The sequence below is a fragment of the Symphalangus syndactylus genome, chromosome 9, assembly GCF_028878055.3.
Source record: "Symphalangus syndactylus isolate Jambi chromosome 9, NHGRI_mSymSyn1-v2.1_pri, whole genome shotgun sequence".
In the NCBI taxonomy this organism is placed as follows: domain Eukaryota; kingdom Metazoa; phylum Chordata; class Mammalia; order Primates; family Hylobatidae; genus Symphalangus; species Symphalangus syndactylus.
Window position 1 is genome coordinate 115,339,130 of NC_072431.2, and position 18,486 is coordinate 115,357,615.

Below are 18,486 nucleotides of genomic sequence, written 5' to 3' on the forward strand. Positions count from 1 at the left end.
GCTTCAAATGTGACGAAACGTAGGGGAGCCACACAACCAAGCAAGAATCAACCAACTGACCGATACACCTAAGTGCCAGCTACTAGATCACACCCAAAAGCTTCAACACCAAAAATGCCTCACTAACATATCCCACTCTGAAACCAAAGATAAGAAGTCAGCTTCAAAGAAAGACCCTACACAAAGCCTTGGCTCTGTGAAAACATCCAGAAAAGAAGTCGTTGACTGTACTCAATCTACTTTGCAGTTAAAGGATTATGCACATGCAGAGATGAGAAAGAACCAAAGCAAGAACTCCAGTAACTCAAATGGCCAGAGTGTTTTATGTCATCCAAATACTGCACCAGTTCTCCAACAAGAGTTTTTAACCAGGCTGAGATGGCTGGAATGACAGAGAGAGAATTCAGAATATGGATAGGAACGAAGATCATTGAGATTCTGGAGAACAGCAAACCCAATCCAAGGAAACTAAGAACCACAAGAAAATAATACAGTAGCTGAAGGATGAAATAGCTGGTACAAAAAAGAACCTAATGGATCTAAACAGTTGAGTAACACAATACAAAAAATTTCACAATGCAATCACAAATATTAAAAGTAGAATAAACCAAGCTGAGGAAAGAATCTCAGAACTTGAAGACTAACTTTTTGAAATAAGACAGTCACACAAAAATAAAGCAAAAAGAATAAAAAGGAATAAACAAAACCTCTGATAAGTGTGGCATTGTGTAAAGAGGCCAAATCCACAAATCACTGGCATCCTTGAAAGGGATGGGGAGAAAGCAGGATATTATTACCGAAAACTTCCCCAACCTTGCTAGAGAGGCCAAGAGTAAAATACAGAAAATACAGAGAACTCCTGCAAGAATCTACCAAGAGAATTTTCCCCAATACATATAATTGTCAGATTTTCCAAAGTTGAAATATAAGAAAGAACGTTAATGACGGTTAGAGAAAAAGGGCAGGTCACCTACAAAAGGAACTCTATCAGGCTAACAGCAGACCACTCAGTTGAAACCCTACAAGCCAGAAGAGATTGGAGGCCTATATTCAACATTCTTTAAGAAAAAAAAAATCTTCAATCAAAAATTGTATATCCAGCCAAACTAAGCTTCCTAAGAGAAGGAGAATTAAGATTATTTTCAGATAAGCAAATGTTAAGGGAGTTTGTTACCAACAGATCTGCCTTACAAGAGATCTTGAAAGGAGCATTAAATATAGAAAGGAAAGACTGCTTCCAGCTCATACAAAAACATAATTAAATACACAAACCAATGATACTATAAAGCAACCACACAAACAAACCAACATAATAACCAGCTAACAAAATAATGACAGGATCCAATCCAAACATATCAATATTAACCTTAAATGTAAATGGGCTAACGGCCCCATTTAAAAGGTGTAGAGTGGCAAGCTGGATAAAAAAGCAAGACCTAATGATATGTTGTCTTCAGGAGATGCATCTCACAGATAACAAAACTCATGGGTTCAAAATAAAGGAATGGAGGAAAATCTACCAAGCAAATGGAAAACAGAAAAAAAGCAGGGTTGCAATCCCAGTTTCAGACAAAACAGACTTTAAACCAACAATGATCAAAAAAGACAAATGGCATTACATAATGGTAAAGGGTACAACACAAAGAGAACACCTAATTATCCTAAATATATATGCACCCAAAACAGGAGCATCCAGATTTATAAAGCAAATTCTTAGAGACCTAAAAAGTGACATAGACTCCCACACAACAGTGGGAGACTTCAACATTCCACTGACAGTATTAAACAGATCATTGTAACAGAAAATTAACAAAGATATTCAAGACCTGAACTCAACATTTGACCAAATGCATCCAATAGACCTCTACAGAATGCTCCACCTCAAAACAACAGAATGTACATTCTTCTCATTGCCACATGTCATGTACTCTAAAATCAACCACATAATTGGACAAAAAACAATCTTCTGCAAATGCAAAAGAAATGAAATCATACCAACAACTCTCTTAGACCACAGCACAATAAAAATAGAAGTCAAGACTAAAAAACACTCAAAACCACGCAATTACATGAAAATTAAACATGTTTGTGAATGACTTTTGGATAAGTAATGAAATTAAGGCAGAAATCAAGAAGTTCTTTGAAACTAATGAAAATGAAGATACAATGTAACAGAACCTATGGGAGACAGATAAGGCAGTATTAAGAGGAAAATTCATACCACTAAATGTCCACATCAAAAAGTGAGAAAGATCTCAAATTAAGAACATAACATCACATCCAAAAGAATTAAAGGCACACGAACAAATCAACCCCAAATCTAGCAGAAGACAATAAATAACCCAAATCAGAGCCGAACTAAAGGAAATTAAGACACTAACGATTATAAAGATCAATGAATACTGCAGTTGGTTTTTTTGAAAAAAAAAATAAGATAGATGGGCTGCAAGCTAGACTAAAAAAGAAGAAAAGAAAAAAAATCCAAATTAACACAATTAGATATGACAAAGGGGATGTTATCACTGACCCCACAGAAATAAAAATAACCACCAGAAACCACTATGAACACCTGCAGGCACACAAACTAGAAAACCTAGAAGAGATGGACAAATTCCTGGACACATAAACCCTCTCAAGACTGAACTAGGAAGAACATAATTTCCTAAACAGACCAATAATGAATTCTGAAATTGAATCAGTAATAAATAGCCTACCAACCAAAGCAAAGCCAAGACCTGAGGGAGCCACAGCCAAATTCTACTATATATACAAAGAAGATCTGGTACCATGCCTTCTGAAACTATTTCAAAAAATTGAAGAGAAGGCATTCCTCCCCAACTCATTCTATGAGGCCAGCATCATCCTGATACCAAAACCTGGCAGAGACACAAGAACAAAAACACTTCAGGCCAGTATCCCTGATGAACATTGATGCAAAAATCCTCAACAATATACTCACAATTCAAATCCAGCAGCACATCAAAAAGCTAATCCACCACAATCAACTATGCTTCATCCATGGTATGCAAGGTTGGTTCTACATATGTAAGTCAATAAATGTGTATCATAACACAAACAGAACTAAAGACAAAAATACATGATTGAGACATGATTATCTCAATAGATGCAGAAAAGACTTGACAAAATTCAACATCCATTCATGTTTGAAACTCTCCATAAACTAGGTATTGAAGGGCTATATCTCAAAATAATAGGAGCCATCCATGACAAACCCACCACAATTATACTGAATGGGCAAAAGATAGAAGCATTCCCCATGAAAATTGGCACAAGACAAGGATGCCCTCTCTCACCATTCCTATTCAACACAGTATTGGAAGTCTTAGCCAGAGCAATCAGGTAAGATTAAAAAAATAATAATAAGGGCATCCAAATAGGAAGAGAGAAAGTCAAAGTATTTCTGCTTGCAGATGACATGATTCTGTATCTTGAAAAACCCATAGTCTTGGCCCGAAAGCTCCTTCAGCTGGTAAAAAACTTCAGCAAAGTTTCAGGATACAAAATCAATGTACAAAAATTACTACCATTCCTATACACCAACAACAGCCAAGCCAAGAGCCAAATCAGGAAGACAATCCCATTCACAATTGCCACCAAAAGGAATAAATACCTAGAAATACAGTGAAATCAGGGAGGTGAAAGAACTCTACAATGTGATTAAAAAACACTGCTCATATAAATAAGAAAAGACACAAACAAATGAAAAAACCCTTCACCGTCATGGATAGGAAGAATTAGTATTACTAAAATGGCCATACTGCCCAAAGTGATCTATAGATTCAATGCTATTTCTATCAAACTACCAATAACATTATTCACAGAACTAGAAAAAAACTCTTAAAATCCATATGGAACAAAAAAAAAAAAAATGAGTCCAAATAGCCAAGGCAATCCTAAGCAAAATGAATGAAGAGGAAGGCATTATGTTATCTGACTTCAAACTGTACTTCAGGGCTATAGTAACCAAAACACCATGGTACTAGTACAAAAACAGTCACATAGATTAATGGGACATAATCATAATAGAGTCCAGAAATAAGACCATGCACCTACAACTCTCTGATCTTTGACAAAGCTGACAAAAATAAGCAAGGGGGGAAAGCTCTGTATTCAATAGATTGTGCAGGGATAACTGGCTAGTCACATGCAGAAGATTGAAGCTGGACCCCTTTCTTACACCATATATTTACAAACATCAACCTTAATTGAATTAAAGACTTAAACGTAAAATCCAAAACTATAAAAACCCTGGAAGACAACCTAGGCAATACCATCGTGAACATAGAAATAGGCAAAGATTTCATGACAAAGATGCCAAAAGCGATTGCAACAAAAGTAAAATTTGACAAATGTGATTTAACTAGAATTCAGAGCTTCTGCACAGCAAAGGAAACTACCAACAGAGTAAACAAACAACCTACAGAATGGGAGAAAATATTTGCAAACTATATATCTGACAAAGTTCTAATATCCAGCATCTATAAGGAACTCAAACAAATTCATAAGAGAAAAACAATCACATTATAAAAAGGAAAAAAGGACATGAACAGACACTTTTTAAAGAAGACATACATATGCCCAACAATTATATTTCAAAAAGCTCAATATCACTGATTACTAGAGAATTACAAATCAAAACCACAATGAGATACCATCTCACATCAGTCAGAATAGCTATTCTGTTTTCATTATGTAATCAGAATGGCTATTCTGTTTGTCTGGGATAGTCTTTATTTCTCCTTCATGTTTGAAGTATATTTTTGCTGAATATACTACTCTAAGGATAAAAGTTTTTGTTTGTTTTTTTTTTCCTTCAGCACCTTAACTATGTCATGCCACTCTCTCCTGGCCTGTAAGGTATCCACTGAGAAGGCTACTGCCAGAAGTATTGGATCTCCATTGTATGTTATTTATTTCCTTTCTCTTGCTACTTTTATGATCCTTTCTTTGTCCTTGATCTTTGGGGTTTGATTATTAAATGTCTTGACGTAATGTACTGTGGGTTAACTCTGCTTGGTCTTCTGTAACCTTCTTCACTTAAATATTGCTATCTGTCTCTGGAGTCGGGAAGTTTTCCGTTATGATCCCTTTAAATAGACTTTCTAGCCATATTGCTTTCTCTACCTATTCAAGGCAAAATAACTCCTAGATTTGCTCTTTTGAAGCTATTTCTTAGATCTCGTATGTATGCTTCATTCTTTATTATTTTTTTCTTTTGTCTCCTCTGACTGTATTTTCTAATAGCCTGTCTTCAAGTTCAATAATTCTTTCTTCTGTCTGATCAATTCTGCTGTCACGAAACTCTGATGTATTCTTCAGTCTGTCAATTGCATTTTTCAGCTCCAAATTTTCTGCCTGATTCTTTTTAATGATTTCAATCTCTTGGTTGAGTTTATCTGATAGAATCCCAAATTCCTTCTCTGTGTAATCTTGTATTTCATTGGGCTTCCTCAAAACAGTTATTTCGAATTATCTGAAATGTCACATATCTCTGTCTCTTCAGGATTGGTTACTGGTACATTATGTAATTCTTTTGGTGAGGCCATGTTTTCCTGGATTGTCTTTATGCTTCTAGATGTTTGTCAGTGTCTGGTCATTGAAGAGTTAGGTATTTATTGTAGGCATTACAGTCTGGGTTTGTTTGCACCCATCCTTTTTGGGAATGCTTTCCAGGCATTCAAAGGGACTTGGGTGTTATACTCTATGTCTTTTGTCAATACAGTTATATCTGCATTAGGGCACACCCCAATTCCAGTAATATTTTGGCTGTTACAGACTCGAAGAGGTACTGCCTTGGTGGTCTTGGGTAAGATCTAAGAGAATTTTCTAGATTACCAGGCAGATATTTCCTCTTTTATTACTTTTCCCTCAACAAAGTCTCTGTGCTGGGCTGCCTGGAGTTGGGAAACTGGTGACACAAGCATCCCTGTGGCCCCCACCACTCGGACCACACTGGATCAGACCTGAAGCCAGAGCAGCACTGGGTGTCTCCTAAGGCTCACAGTGACCTTTGCATGGTTACTGCTTATGTTCCCTCAAGGCCCAAGGGCTCTACATTGAGCAGGTAACAAATCTAGATAGGCTTGTTTTTTTTTCCTTTCAGGGTAGTGAGTTCCCCCCAGTCCCTATGCAGGTCCAGAGATGCCATCCAGGAGGCAGGGCCTGGAGTTGGAAACATTAGGAATCCATTTGATGCTTTATTCTACTGTAACAGAGTTGATACTCAAGCAGCAACACAAAGTCCTTCCCACTCTTCCTTTCTCTTTCCTCAAGCAGAGGAGTCTCTCCTCATACCCCCCATCACTCCAGGTTCATAACAAGTACTGCTTGGCTACTACCAATGTTCACTCAGATCCCAGGGCTCTTCTGTCATCTTGTGGTGAATGCTGCCAGGCCTTGGTCTCCTCCTTCAGTGAAATAGGCTCCCTTCTGGCCCAGGGCAGGTCCAGAAATGCCATCTAGGAGCCAAGTCCTGGAATCAGGGACCGCAGGAACTCATTTTGTGTTCTACTCCACTGTGGCTAAGCTAGTACCAAAGCTGCAAGACAAACTCCTTTTTTCTCTTCCCTCTTCTTTCCTCAAGCAGAAGGAGTCTCTCCGCTTAGCTACCATAGTTGGAAATGTGCTGGGTCATACCTGAATCCAGCATGGCTCTGAATGTTGCTTAAGGCCTACAGCAAGTACCGCCTGGCTATCACTGCTGATTATTCAGTATCTGAGGGTTCGCTAGTCAGCAAGTGATGAATGCTGCCAGGACTAGATTCCTAGATCCCTCTCTTCCAGGCAGTGGGTTCCTTTCTGGCCCAGTGTGTGTCAAGAGATGTTGTCTAGGGGCTAGGGCCTATGCATCACTGCCTGGGTTTGGGGGAGGGGGTGATGATGATGTAAGCACTCCTTTGGCCATCCCAGCTGGTGCCTCACTGGGTTGCATGCACTCCAAGTCCACCAGTTCTGAGGCCAGCACAGCACCAGGACTTGCCTAGGAACTCCAGTTCTTGTGGACTAGACTGCCTTTCAAGTTTATTTACAACCCTAGAGCACTGTAGCCCACAGTGGCAAGGCTTGCTGGAATTCACCTCTGGCTAGAGCTGGTCTAAGTGGTCCTTTCATGGGTAACAGTTGAGTTCTGCCCCATGTTGCTTTCTCTGTGATAGGACAGCACTAAGTTCCAATACAAAGCCCCACAATCACTGTGCTCTCCCTCTCCCAAGAGCACAAATTCTTTCTCTGTACTACATGGCCACTGCTGGAGAATGGGGGATGGGTGTTGAAGGTGATTCAAGACTGTTTCTCCTACCCTCCTCATTGCCTCTTTCTTTAATATGATGTTAAATTCGGATACTATGATCACTCACCTGATGTTTGGTTGTTTTGAATACGCTTTTTTGTGTGTGGATAGTTGTTCAACTTGGTGTTCCTCTTGGACAATTGCTGTAGGCTTCTACTTAGCCACCTTGCTCCATCTTTCTAACAAATATTTTTTAACATTTATTTCTCCCTTAGATTCTGTAACACTTGGTTCTTCTCTTACTTGTACATTTATTACATGTCTTCTTTTCTGTTCCTTCTTTCTCCACCAGCCCTTGAATTGATGATTGTCCAGAATTTCATCCCCAGCCAAACACCCTTCTGCCTCTGGCCTGCCTTTCAAATCTGTGCTTTATTCCTGTCAAAAGTGCTGTCATCCACCCAATTGTTCAAAACATCAACTTGAGCATCATTTTAGATGCCCCTCTTCTTCTATGTTCCCTTTTCATCCAAATGATCCTCCAGTACTGTCCATTCAGCTTCTCAAATGTGTCTTAAATGCATCCCAACTTTTCCATTTCTGTTGACAGAGTCTTATTTGACAACCTGATCAGCTCTCACATGACCAATCACAACAGCCTTCTATCCTCAAGTCTTACCTTCCTCCAGCTAGTGTTCTTTCTGATCCATCCTCCGTAATGGAGATAGGATCATCTCTCTATAATGTAAATATGATTATATTAGTTCTGTTTTTTAAAAAATCCTTTCATGGCTTCCAATGTCAACATGTTGAAGTCCTAAATTCTTAGTATATCACCCAGACCTTTTTGTGATCTTACCCTTTGCCCTATACTCTACTCCCCAATTATACACATGAGCTCAGTAATATTTTGCTTAGTGGGACATGCTTTCTCAAGCCTTCCTGACTCTTCAAATGCTATTTCTGCTGCCTAGAGTGTGATAACTTTTCTCATATGCCTAGTGAAAATATGGTCTTCTTCAACAACTTATTTGTTTCATCTCTCCTAGGACAGCTTACAAAGGAGCTTTGTATTTTATCCTCTTGAACACATTTCTATTTTATACCCATTATATAGTATTATAATCTTTAGCTGCTTGTTTCTTACATCACAATAATAGTACTAATGTCAATAATAATTATAATATCCAGGATTTGTTGGGATGTATGTGCCTGGTGTCATTGTAAATGCCATATATTTATTAACTCATTTAATCCTCACATAAGCCTTAAGATAATATTTATTATTACCTCAATTTTACAGATGACATCATTGAGAAATTGAATGTCCAGCACCTAACAAGAGGTAAAAAGAAGATTCAAACTGAGGCCAAAAGGTAACAAAATCTATGCACTATTTCATGTTGTTTCTACAGATTTATGAAGACTGAGCTCTGGAAAGGTAGGGTCCATGTCCTACTCATTTTTGAAACCAGTGCCTAGAATATTGTCTGCCACATAGACAGTGCTCTATTAATATATGTTTACTCAAAGGCCATGCCCAAAGGGTATTACACTAAATTCCAAATATTTTTTCCAGTGAAATTGATTTTTATATATATATATATATATATATATCTCCAATGAAATCAAGGAAAATATATTTTATATAAATAGATGTAAGCACCTGTAGAAATATTTTTTAAATAATTTACAGTTGCAGGAAACAAAAAATATATACATGTAGATATTAGTCACTATACATCAACACAGTAAAAGTGTACCACAAGATGGATGGCAACTAGGAAACGTCATGGAGATTATTGATCAGATAGGCACTGAAACAGAAATTCTGTTACGCCACTGGCCTTCAAGGACATGAAATAGGAGTTTGTGCCATGAAGCATTTCTGCAAATACACTATGAAATATGGTGTTCCTCTAAGTAGCAAGATGCTTCAATCCAGAATCATAGTCTTAAATCACTACTGGGTCTTTCCTCTCCTCTTTTTTTTCATCCTTTAAGGCATTAAATTTTCAAAAATGAGAAACTGCTTCAATGGACACAACATGAGCATAGTGTTGCTCCTTACAGGAAGGAACAAATAATGTTAAAGAAAATAATGTTATGCCTTCAAAGACCAGCCAGTAAGAATTAAAGCAACTGTCAGCCCTGGAAATCCTTTATTTGAAAAATAAAATGGTATAAATTATGTTATGTCTGTAAAAATGATACAAGAGAAGAATGCATCAATTGTGTAAATTGCAACTTATAAAATTTCAAGTCATTCTAGGGAGGCCACGTGCGGAGTGAATAACCTGGCAACACTGGTTTTCGGGCACTGCAGCAAAAACTATGCATTCAGCCTTGGTTAAAAAAAACGTATATATACATAGAAAGATTGATAAGCTTGCACGTATGCACTTTCTCTCTCTCATATGCACACATTTATAAACACATATAGTGTACAAATAAAGGCAGCATATGATGGTGGAAAAGGACATATGGATTCTCGTCTGCTTCTACCATTTGCTAAATAATATGGTAAGTTATTTTCTCCTTCTGTTTTAGATTTTTTCACTTTTAACATGAAAAAATTTTTCCCTACAGAATTGTTGTGAGAATTAGAGATGTTTTTAAAATGTTTACCTCTTACTTGCATCTTACACTTCAATCATCAGTGTGTCATTATTAATAAAGAATATTAGGCTGGGTATGGTGGGTCACACCTGTAACCAGCACTTTGGAAGGCTGAGGTAGGCAGATCACTTGAGCTCAGGAGTTCAAGACCAGCTGGGGCAATATGGCAAAACCCCATCTCTACAAAAGAATACAAATTAGCTGGGTGTGGTGGTGTGCACCTGTGGTCCCAGCTACTCGATATGCTGAGGTAGGAGGATTGTTTGAGCCTAGAAGGTTGAGGATGTAGTGATTCATGACCGTGCCACTGCACTTCAGCCTAGGTGACAAAGCAAGGCCCTATCTCAATTTAAAAAATTAAAAATCAATATTAAAAAGAATACTCCATGGGACAGAGAATAAAAGAAAGAAAGAAGGACAGCCAGAAAAATGAGGGCAGAGGTAGAGTGAGAATGTCTGATGGTTTTAGGCCCCTTGGCAAAGGGGTAAAATAGGAAAGCTGGGCTTAAACCCCAACCCAGGCCTTTTCAGGGAGGACAGCTTTTTCCTACTTTCCACTGTCTTTTATTTAGCACACTTCATGAATGCAGAGATGTAAATAACTGATAAAGAGAACTTGCCTGCTCTTTGGTCTTCACATTTTACTGTGCATTAGAGCCTTGGAGCCTTGAGCTAACAGACTAAAGATCCTTTGAGTTGGCAGCAAAAAAACAGGTGATATGGTTCATTCTGTGTCCCCACCCAAATCTCATCTTGAATTGTATTCTCAAAATTCCCATATGTTGTGGGAGGGACTCGGTAGGAGCTAACTGAATCACTGCATCATGGGGGCAGTTTCCCCCACACTGTTCTTGTGCTAATGAATAAGTCTCATGAGATTTGATGGTTTGAAACGAGGAAACTTCTTTCATGTGGCTTTCATTCTCTCTTGCCACTGACATGGGACATGTGCCTTTCACCTTCTGCCATGATGGTGAGGCTTCCCCATCCATGTGGAACTGTAAGTCCAATAAACCTCTACCTTTTGTAAATTGCTCATTCTTGGTTATGTCTTTATCAGCAGCATAAAAACGGACTAATACAGTAAATTGGTACTAGGAGAGTGGGGCACTGCTGAGAAGATACCTAAAAATGTGGAAGTGACTTTGGAACTGGGTAACAGGCAGGGCTTGAAACAGTTTGGAGGGCTCAGAAGAAGGTAGGAAAATATGGGAAAGTTTGGCACTCTTTAGAGACTTATTGAATGGCTTTGACCAAAATGCTGATAATCATATGGACACCAAAATCCAGGCTGAGATGGTCTCAGATGGAGATGAGGAACTTTTTGGGAACTGGAGCAAAGGTGACCTTTTTATGTTTTAGCAGAGACTGATGCCATTTTGCCCCTGCCCTAGAGATTTGTGGAACTTTGAACTTGAGAGAGATGATTTAGGGTATCTGGAAGAAGAAATTTCTAAGCAGCAAAGCATTCAAGAGGTGACTTGGGTGCTGTTAAAGGCATTCAATTTTAAAAGGGAAACAGAGCATAAAATTTTGGAAAATGCACAGCCTGATAATGCAATAGAAAAGAAAATCCAATTTTCTGAGGAGAAATTCGAGCCTTCTGCAGAAATTTGCATAAGTAATAAGGAGCTGAATGTTAATAACCAAGACAATGTATAAAATGTCTCCAGGGCATATCTGAGGTCTCCACAACAGCCCCTACCATCATAGGCCCAGTGGCCTAGGAGGAAAAGATGATTTCATGGCCTGGGTTCAGGGTCCCCCTGCTCTGTGCAGCCTAGGGACTTGGTACCCTGTGTTTCAGTGGCTCCAACCATGGCTAAAAGGGGCCAAGCTACAGCTCAGGCTGTTGTTTCAGAGGGTGCAGGCCCCAAGCCTTGGGAGCTTCCATATGGTGTTGAGTCTGAGAGTGCACAGAAGTCAAGAATTGAGGTTTGGGAACTTACACCTAGATTTCAGAGGATGTATGGAAACTCCTGGATGTCCAGGAAGAAGTTTCTTGTAGGTGTGTGGCCCTCATGGAGAACCTCTGCTAGTGTAGTAGAGAAAGGAAATGTGGGGTCAGAGCCCCTACACAGAGTCCCTACTGGGGCACTGCCTACTGGAGCTGTGAGAAGAGGGTTCCATTCTCTAAACTCCAGAATCGTAGATCCACCAACAGCGTGCACTGTGTACCTGGAAAAGCCATAGACACTCAACACCAGTTTGTGAAAGCAGCCAGGAGGGGGGCCATACCTTGCAAAGCCACAGGAGTGGAGCTGCCTAAGACCATGGCAACCCACCACTTGCATCGACATAACCTGGATGTGAGACATGGAGTCAAAAGAGATAATTTTGGAGCTTGAAGATTAGACTGCCCTGCTGGTTTTCAGACTTGCATGGAGCCTGTAGCCCCTTTGTTTTGGCCAATTCCTCCCATTTGGCTGTATTTACCCAATGCCTATACCTCCATTGTAGCTAGGAAGCAACTAACTTGCGTTTGATTTTACAGGCTCATGGGTGGAAGGAACTTGCCTTGTGTCAGATGAGACTTTGGACTGGACTTTTGAGTCAATGCTGAAATGAGTTAAGACTTTAGGAGACTGTTGGGAAGGCATGAGTGGTTTTGAAATGTGAGGACATGAGATTTGGTAGGGGTCAGGGGTGGAATGATATGGTTTGGCTCTGTGTCCCCACCCAAATCTCATCTAGAATTGTACTCTCCTAATTCTCATGCGTTGTAGGAGGGACCCAGTGGGAGATAATTGAATCATGGGAGTGGTTTCTCCCATACTGTTCTCATGGTAGGGAATAAGCTTCAAAAGATCTGATGGTTTGATAAGGGGAAACCCATTTCACTTGGCTCTCATTCTCTCTTTTGCTGCCACCATGTGAGATGTGCCTTTCATCATCCGCCCTGATTGAGAGGCCTCCCCAGCCATGTGGAACTGTAAGTTCAATTAACCTCTTTCTCTTGTAAATTGCCTAGTCTCAGGTACGGCTTTATCAGCAGCATGAAAATGGACTAATACAACAGGCAAGGAGTGCATTACTATTCTGACATCAAAAACACTGCTGATCTCACTCCAACTACAAAACCTATATGTGCAACTGTAAGGACATGAAATCTTGATCAGGTATTTCTAAGGAAACAATATCTTAACCTCCAAAACCTACTGGAAACATTATACGGAATGACCTGAGTTCTAGACACAGCCCTATGACATGTTGTGGAAAAATAAAATAACAAAATAGTCATGAAATAAACCAAGAAACCTTGGAACTACCTGTTCCAAGAAACAGGTAGAGTCACATACAGAGCTTATGTGAAAAAAAAAAAAAAAAAAGATAGAGAAAGTAAATTTTGATATTCAAGATAAGTAAAAGATGAAATGAATCACAATGTGTAAAAGCAAAAAAGTATAGTCAAGGTGTTATACTGCAAATAAGTCAATAATCATGTATAATCAAAACTGCCCTTGAGAATCCCCTAGAAAGGTGCCATATTGGAGAGAAACACACCATCTCTCAGTAAGTCTAACAAAGCCAGTTTTTCCGCCAGTGCTGGAACAGATCAGTGTTTATTTGAGTGATTTTGAGTTTGGGGCCATGTAATATAAAAAACACATGTCTTTGAAAACAATAGGAGCAAACTCAGCATGGATAATCAGTTTTGCCATTTAAATTCTTTAAACAACTCATTTATTCTGTTTCCCTTTCTCCATACCATTGTGTATTTGTGGTTGTATCGTAGAGACTCCCATGATAGGAACTTATTACACCTAAGACAAAACCTGGAAAGAGAAAATGAATCAGGCAATCTACAATTCATCAAACCATCCAAGAAATCAAAACAGTTTGTCCGTGCATTAACGGGACTTATTTTAGCCTATGTTTCAGTATTACTAAAGTTTTTGCTCATTTACAAATGCATTAGATTGTAGGATCCTAGAAAAGGTGCTAAGAACAATCATTTATTGAGGTAGTCCTATAAGGTGTTGCCACTCTGTGGAAACTCATTTATCCACACTGTGAGGCAGGTATTCTCCTTTTACATATGAGGAAACTGTCTCAGAATCAGAGGTGGCTTGCCCCAGTTAGAGCTTTCAAGGAGCAGAGTCAAAATCAGAATCCACATCTGCCTGATCCCCTGGTGGACACACTTCCCACTCCGAGTTGGCACGGCAATGGGCCTTGAAACCCTGCTCATAGTGGACACACATAATTGAGATCATTCTTTCCTTTCATCATAGATGTTTCCTAAAGAAATCTCCAAGCATCCTCTAATAGTGCACTTAGAAAGGCATTCAAGATGAAACCTGTGGGCCATGCTGATTACCATGCAGGGATAGTACCATTCTTTTTGGTGCCTCATCATGCTAGGGATGCCACAAATATTTGTTGAAAGAATGAATAAAGTGCTAATAGTGAAAAAGAGAAAAACAAGTTTGGGAATAAAAATGGAATAGAAAACTAACAATGCATATGAATCGAAATGAAGTCTTTTGTTCATTTCATGCACATTGAGATTTGCATAAAATGAATAAGCTGAATAAACCAGCAAACTGAATTTTAGTAGAGTTTTGGCTATTCAAAACAGAAGCATGATGAATATTTCAAACTAAAGGTTCACCACATTTACTTGGAAGATGGCTTCTCTTAGATCACCTCGCTTTCATGGTAAAAAATGGAAAGGTCAGAATATTTCTAGAAATATTTTCCACTAGGGATACAACATTGTTTAAAATGACAGCCCAGCAAAACTACATAGCATCCCAAAAGTTTGGTGGCACCTGTAAGTCCCTGTTGGGCAATACATCATTATAATGTGCTTCTAAACTATCTATAAATTTGCTTACTGAGGCAGGATAAATCTCCTTGAAAACTACATAGTTCTTACGCTCTCTCTAACCATTGCAATTCATGCCAGAGATTCTGGGGGGGGGCAGTAGTCAGGGAGAGGTTGAGATAAAGGGTTAAGAACAGATTAAATAGATATTGTGCATAACAAAATTTATATAACAATAAATTGTCAAGGCCACCATGGAAGGGTAATTACTTATCATGTAGCTGGTATGGTAAATGTTAATATTCGTGATTTCCAGGCTCAAGGTACATAATGCATATCACAGCACAGGGAGTATACAGTAAAATTTCTTCTTTCTTTTGTTAAGCATTCTCTATTAAATAATTCCAGGAAAAATATGCATAGCTCAACCTTTTCTTTAGATCAGTTGTCTAATTATATCAATTAGCTGTTGATATATATAATGATCAATTATATCTATCAGCTGTTATAATAATCATGAAAGATTAATACATACTCTAAAGAGCTTACTTTTCTCCAGATCATGGTCAGATACGGAGGAAACACAAAATGCATGCCATTTTGTGACCACATGGTGGGGTTTTAATGTGTTTGAAGCTGTATTAAACATATCATTGAATGCAATGAAATAAGAAAACATTATTCTCTGTGGTTACCTTCCAAAGATGTGGAAGGGAAGAAAAGGACACAGTAAGGTATAATCTGCTGGCCCCCTCTCTCTGTTTGTAACCCACTTCTTCTCCACTCACCCTGCACAATTAGCCACAATAACACCTGTAACACACCATTGTGCTTGCTTGCTAATAGAGCTTTCTTCCTCTGTTGTAAGCACTGCAAAGTCAAAAGCTTGTCTTAGACATCATTTTATTCCTGGCAGAGTCACTGGCTCATAATATATTCTCAAAAAGCATCCCTAAGTCACTTGTGAATGAAAAGACAATAAAAAATACTTTTAGTCCCTGAGTATGAGATATTAATATTGTACCAAGACCACTAGGTCCTACTATTTTATCCGAGCATAATCCCCTCAAAGCTCATTTCTGCTCTAGAACCTCATGAAGGAGGAAGAAGAGCCCAGCAACAGTGAAGTGTAGGGTTCCTTTGGTGTCTGACTTGAGACAGAAAAGTCAGGGAAAAGGGAAGGAGCAAGCTAAGGACTGCCTCAGGGATTGCCACTCGTCCACACTATCAGGTCTTAACATTGACACCCTCCAATGATAGACAACTGTAACAGAAATAGTAAACACATTACTAAAGTCCTCTGTCCCCTGTCTCTACCTAAGAGTTGAACAATGCCTTCTACTCTGCTATTTATCTCTTTCTATGTGCCCATCCTATGCACACAGAGAGCAAAAAAATTCAAAGGTCTCACAAATTATCATCCTATTTCCTTACTGCAGAATATTTTAACTACGAAAGAGACAACATAGCCTGACTCTTATCCTATTTACTGAAAAAAATTAAATATTCTGTCACTAAATTTTCTTAAAACCCAAAGCATGCTATTTCCAGGGATCCATTCTGACTCGTAAATATCCCACATTCATTATATTACAAATATGATATTTATATTCCTGTATGCAATGGTATTTTTTTGAGTGTGAGGAAATGCTTCTGCCTTTATGGTTTTGTTGTTTTTCTACAAGATCATTAGAAAACCAAAGTATGAGCTTTATAGATGTCTGAGGCAATCTTGTTCTGTCATTTTTTTATGCACATACTGACTCAATGTCATAGAATAACTGTGTTGCTTTCTGCTTTCCCTGACAGTCCAAAGCAAGAGTAATGCATACAAATCATTTTACTGTTTAAAAGTTTTGAATAAAACATGCTAACCTTGTCATGCCAAGTGACAGACAGAAATGTCACCATTGTTTGCCAGGGACAAATAATCCATATACTTCATGTATAATTCATCTGATCTTTAAGAATGTTTAACAATATTGAATTTAGATAAATTTCAATGTTATGATGCATCAAACTTCCTTTATCAATTTACACATGTGTCTCATCAATTTAAGTCTTCGTTTGTATTACTCTTTTTTTATTAACTATGACATATCTAAAAGAGATTCTTATTTTCAGAAAAAATTTATAGACGGGTTGTCCATCTTAGAGCTGCCTCTCTATGTTCCTCTCTCCATCAGATCTTAACTTGGAAACCCTGAAATAACCCAGTAGTTATAAATCTGCCATAGAAACCCCAGCTGCAAGTACAGGTATCTATAATCCTTTTGACATAGAGCCTTTGGTCTCCAAACAGAGATTAAAGAATTCACTGAGATAAGATTTCAATCCTTTCTAAACAAGATTTCAATGGTTTCCAAAGCCTATCTGTCAATCAAAGGTAACCAAGGGCGGGTCTGAAAATGAGTCAGTTTGGAGGTAAAATAGAAAGGAATATTTTGAACAGATTTCAGAAAGAGCTGGAATTCCCCATGCTGTGAATGAGAAGAAATGATGTTCACAGTCTACTGCAAAGTCTGCTCTCCAGAACAGATGCCAGTACAGCCCATCTCGTGGTTTCTCTGAGCATAAAGTTTGAAAAGACTTCTTGTCATCATCATGTGAAACGAGTCCCTCAAAAAGGAGAGAAAACCTTTCGATTGATAGTGTCTTCAATACAGTTAGAAAACAAGGCACTACAGAATATTCACTGAGCTTCTGATCAAATTGAGCATTTACAGGTTCAAACAAATTGAAACTCCCCAAAGCATTTTCAGAAAGCCAATTTGCTGCTTCAGGGAATAGTAACGAATCGTTTCCATGCATTTTAATTTTATCAATGGCCAGCTGCTTGTCCTTTTCTTATCTAGCTCAGAATTTTTCCTCCTCTGTGAACCTTCATGAGTTCTTTCTACTCTTGGAGATCATTTTACTTCAATTAAGAACATCCGATAAAATAATTTTTTTTTATGATTCAGAGAATAAGAGTTTTGGGATTTTCCCTTCCTGACAAGGAGCTAGGAGGCAAGAGCTAACATACACATACATATTTACATTTTATAAATTAAAAATTCATATATTAAAACTATCTTTTCTTCTCTCAAGCTTATAATCATTATCTACATTATGCACATGCCAACTCATTTCTCCGAATTATAGGTAGGTATGCACATGGGCGCATACAAATACTTAAAAAATATATATATATATATATACACACACACATATATATACACATATATATATATATATATAATTTTGATTTTTTTTTGGTACATGGGAAAAGGCAAACCATTTTTACTAGTTCAGCTATCTCCTTTGTGGCCCATTCACCAGGTAGTAAAAAATTATATGAGAAATTTGTTTAAATCTTCAAAGGGGAAAATGCCAGTAATATAGAGTTGAGTAAATGAACCTATGGGAAATTATTTAAATTTACATACTGAGCTTAAAAAAGAGCTTCCGTTTGAGAAATGTTAAATATATTTTTAAGGGACTCTATAAAATCCCTCTTTCAATAACCTTTTTGGAATAGTGTTTTTTTTAAGTCTAACTGCTGAAGTTGCTTCTATTTTTTTATATAGCATCTTTTTTCTGGGTTGAAAATCTATACTTTTCATTTGTTCTTCCAAGGGATTAATGACACTCATCAAACATATTTAAGAATCACTATTTGATTACATGGGGCATCCTATTTTCTGGAATGGTTTGAATAACTTCTACCCGGAGTTAGGAAATTGCATGAACTCTAATATAGAAGTCAGGCTTTACTGACCTACAAGAGTTAACAGTGGCACTTAAATAAGTAATTTATATCAGATATCACTAACAAATTTTCACATCTCAGTAACAGTATACACAT